Raw genomic sequence first — 4,844 nt, 5'->3', positions numbered from 1 at the left:
GTTTTAATTTAAAACTTTTTTCTACTTTACAGTAACAGAAGAAAAAAAAACTGAAGTGAAACTAAATGTTTTAATAAACTTCAAATCTTTCATTTCAAGAGATTTTGTTTTTGAAAAGAGCCCTTGCAGATTATGAAAAAAGACAAAGAAAAACATCGAGCAGTTGGGGTCATTGGGCTTAAAAATCTTAGGTTTCAAATGGACTTCCTGGTATAAAAATGAGAATGCTGAAAACTCATATTTCCTCTAATCTCTCTGCTCGTCACCTCCCAACTTAGTCTTGTGGTCAAACAAATTTCTGTGTATATTTGTTTTAGGAAAACTGAAAAAGACATAATTTTTATTCAAGATTATTTTCCAGTGTCTTCAAAGAATTCCAATGGCCATCTTGAAAATCAAAAGCCGTTCCGGTCTCATAATTCTGTAGAGTAAAATGCTGCATTGTTCTTGGCATAGAGTTCATGGAGAATAGAGTTTCATGGAGAATAGAGTTCATTTTAAGTTCAGATACATCAAGACAAACTAGCCAGGCCTTGGATTTCTTTTCATTATCTCAAACATATTTCACAATTTTCGACAAACATAAAGATTTACATTCCAGGCAGTTTAACAGCACAAAAGTCTCAATTTCTTTACCTTGAATAGCAAGAACACAGCAGAGAAATTGTAGTTATGATACAGCATTGTCAAATTTTGTATTACTGGAGATTGCATCTGAACCTAAATTGGTTAGGAAACAGTCTTTTTTAGATACTCTGGTCATGAATATACCGTACCCTCTAGATTTTATTATCAGAAAAAAGTAATTTACAATATAATGTTTAAATTTTAAAAGAGTACTTTTAGTAACTGTTACTAATTTTGTTCAGTTTCTTTTTAAGTTAAAATTGATGCCCTTCTTAAAGGGAGGCTCAAATTTTGGTTTATATCTCTTATTCTTAATAGGTGAGCTAGATTATTCTGTTTCCATATACATAAGTATTATTTTATCAAAGTTTATATTTATAATCTGCTTTACAATCATCATTCTCATAAATACTCAGTATTATATTATATTTAACATAACTTCTCTATTCCCAAGTTTTTTATTTTTATTCATTTTTTCTTATTTGGATTTTGTCATCACATAGCTTTTGTAAGAGATTCTCATAAAGGCAATCTTCCTGGAGTTTGTTCATGCTTATGAAAGCTGCCAGGGGCCCTAAAGTTTCAGCCACAATTTTTTCTTTAGAATATTGTAGCAATTGCTCTATTATCTTTTGGTATTAAATATTGCTGTGGAAAAGACTGAGGACAGTCTGTAGGGGTTTTTTTTTTCTCTCTCTCTTCTCTGTAGATCAGTGTTTTTTACCCCCCAGCTTTATTGAAATATAATAGACAATTAGTTGCTCATATTTACATTGTACAATTCAATGAGTTTTTTTCAATTATAGTTGGCCTACAATAATATATTAGTTTCAGTTGTTCAGCATAGCGATTAGAGCTCAAGTGATTGTCCTACTAAATCTAGTACCCCTTTTCCTCCTTACATATTTATTACAACATTGTTGACTATTTTCCTTATGCTACACTTTATATCTCCATGACTATTTTGTAACCATTTGTATTTCTTAAACCGTTTGCCCTTTTTCACCATCTCCCCTAGCTCCTTCCCATGGAGTAGCCCTCAAAATATTCTCTGCATCCATGAGTTTGTTTCTATTCTCGTTGTTGTTGTTATTTCATTTTTTAGATTCTGCATGTACTTAAAATCATGTGGTATTTGTCTTTCTCTATCTAACTTACTTCATTCAGCGTAATAACCTCTAGGTCCATCAAGGCAATATCTTTTTCCATTTCCTTCCTTTTAGTCTGTGTGTGACTTTTTAATCTGAAGCGAGTCCCTTGTAGGCAGCATATGTAGGGGTCTTGTTTTCTTATCCATTCAGCCACTCTATCCTTTGGTTGGAGCACTTAATTTTTTTCCATTTGAGATACTCATTGATAGATATGCAGTTATTACCATTTTTTATTCATGATTTTGATACATGTATTTTCTTTTTAAAGAAGTCCCGCCAATATTTCCTGTAATAGTGGCTCGATGGTGATGAATTCCTTTATCTTATTTTTGTCTGGGAAGCTCTTTATCTGTCCTTCAACTCTAAATGATAGCTTTGTTGGATAAAGTATTCTTGGTTGTAGATCCTGGGTTTTCATCACTTCGACTATTTTGTGCCAAGCCCTCTGTCCTGCGTAGTTTCTTTTAAGAAATCAGCTGCCAGTTTTATGGGTGCTCCCTTGTAGGTAACTAACTGCTTTTCTCTTGCTGCTTTTAAGATTTTCTCTTGTCTATGGTCATGCTACCCTGAACAACAAGCCTGATCTCGTTTAATCTCAGAAGCTAAGCAGGGTCAGGCCTGGTTAGTACTTGGATGGGAGACCACCTAGGAAGACCAGGTGCTGTAAGCGTAAAAAGTAGAAAAAAAAAATTTTTTTTAAAAAAAGATTTTCTCTTCTATTTAATCTTTGGCATTTTAATTATAATGTGTCTTTGGCTTCTTCCTTCTTGGGACTCTCTGAGCTTCCTGGGGTTGTATGTCTATTTCCTACACCAAGTTAGGGAAGTTTTCCAATATTATGTCTTCAAATAGCTTTTCGACTTCTTGTTCTCCCTCTCCTCCTTCAGGTACCCCTATTACACAGATGGTTTTACACTTAATTTTGTCCCAAAGACTTTTTAAGTTATTATTATTTTCTTGGCTTCTTTTTTCTTGCCATTCTGATTGAGTGTCCTTGGCTTCCTCATTCTCTGTATCAGTGGTTTGATCCTCTTCTTTATCCACTCTGTTTATTCCATCTAATATACTCTTCATCTTAGATAATGTGTTCTTTATTTCTGACTGGGTTGGTTTTTTTTTTAATCTCTTTGTTAGAGTTCTCATTGAATTCATCTACACTTCCACTAAGTTTATTGAGCATCTTTATAATCAATGTTTTTAACTCTGCATCTGTTAGATTGCTTGACTCCATTATTCCTGGATCTCTGTTCTGTTCTCTCATATGGTTTCTGCTTCTCTGTCTTCCCATTTTGGCTGCCTTTCTGTGTCTGTTTCTATGTACTAAGCAAAGCTCCTAAGTCTCCTGGCCTTATTAGTGTGGCTTTGTGTAGTATGTGTCCAATGGCACAGTCCTGAGAGGGGTTCAGTAGCAGGCCAAGTTTAGCCACAACCTGTGTCTCTTCAAGGCCACTTGTTAAGATTCAGCAAGCAATCCACAGGTGCTGTGCTTAAGGTTGCCTCAAGAATTCATGTCAGAAACCAAGGTCAGCTGCCACCAGTATGGGTTTTAGAGCTTAGTAAGTTGCACAAGACTCACTGAGGACACAACTGGATGTGGCTTTGGAAGGGCCGTGAGTTGGGGGAGGCAGAGTTTCAGGGAATCCTCTGGGTGAAGTGACCTCTGTTATCCAGTTTGATGACTTCTCAGCTATAGCAGTGCCTGTGTCTGCGCACTGGGATGGGGTAGGGCTCAGCAGAGGAACAATAGATACTACCAGCACTTCTGCCCAGGAGAAAGCTTCACCTCTGGCCTTCATTCTGACAACTCAGTGTCCCCTGTAAGTCTCTGGTCTCCTCCCGCTCCAGGAGCCCATCCGGTGCTGGTGCTCAGAGCAAACGAGTCTGCCACTGTAAAAGTCCAGTCATCTGCGCACTGGGATGGGGTAGGGCTCAGCAGAGGAACAATAGATACTACCAGCACTTCTGCCCAGGAGAAAGCTTCACCTCTGGCCTTCATTCTGACAACTCAGTGTCCCCTGTAAGTCTCTGGTCTCCTCCCGCTCCAGGAGCCCACCCGGTGCTGGTGCTCAGAGCAAACGAGTCTGCCACTATAAAAGTCCAGTCGTGGACATGGCCCCTTTAAGAGGCATCTGCAGCTGCTGTAGCCTCTGTCTCACTCAGCCACTAGGGACGGAACGGCCTTGTGTCTTTGCCGCCTCCTACCTCCTACTGTTGCAGCATGATTTCTTAGTTCTCCCTCTAGTTGTAGGGTGTCTGTTCATCTAGACCCCACCATGTTTCCCATTTGCTCCATGTTTCTGTCACAATTTTGATGTGGTCACAAGAGCAGATGAACAAATTCTTTATCACTACGCCATTTTAGATCAGTGGTTCTTAAAGTATGGTTCCTGGATCAGCAGCATCAATATCACCCGGGAATTCGTTAAAACACACGTTTGTAAACCCCCATTTTACAACTACTGAATTAAGAACTTCAGGTATAGAATCTAGTAATCTGTTTTAACAAACCATCCAGATGCTTCTCATGCACACTAAAGTTTGAGAACTGATTAATTTTTTACTTTCTACCTGAATACTTCAAGATTTCTTACTTTGAAATTCAATAACCTAATCCAGGATATTTTAGAATTGAGAGCTCTCTAGCAAAATTTCCCAAATTCATTTTTCAATGTGCTCTCTGTCTAGTGAAGGATGTATAGTGAACAAATTAATCACTTGGCTCTCATGACTGAATGACTATACAACTCAGAATAGTTTTAATTTATGTCTGTTGTCCTAGAATATTTTTACTAGTGCCTCCTTTCACTCTCAAGGCTTTCTTAGTTTGGATGATACATGGTTAGCCTATTTATGCCCAGTGAGTCCAATGGTTTGCAAACTATCTGTGACTGATCACGATGCTGTATAGACTCTGCGGAAGCCTTGATAGGAGATTCAGAGTAGAAGCCCATAGGGTTTTGGAGAAAAATCATTCCTGTTTTGAAAAGTATCCTCATTTTGGGAGTTAACTCTTGGCTTGATATTGGGCTGTGGTAGAGACTAAACAACTCGCTTGACTGTGAAATA

General features: G+C 37.8%; 1 pseudogene; it reads left to right on the top strand.

The window, feature by feature from the left end:
* The first annotated feature begins 2,326 nt into the window (after window positions 1-2,326).
* On the top strand, window positions 2,327-2,448 carry LOC112486163 (annotated as a pseudogene).
* Window positions 2,449-4,844: the final 2,396 nt, after the last annotated feature.

The sequence above is a fragment of the Pteropus alecto genome, unplaced genomic scaffold (genome assembly GCF_000325575.1).
Source record: "Pteropus alecto unplaced genomic scaffold, ASM32557v1 scaffold251, whole genome shotgun sequence".
NCBI classification, from domain to species: Eukaryota; Metazoa; Chordata; class Mammalia; order Chiroptera; family Pteropodidae; genus Pteropus; species Pteropus alecto.
This window is presented reverse-complemented; position numbering and strand designations above follow the sequence as displayed.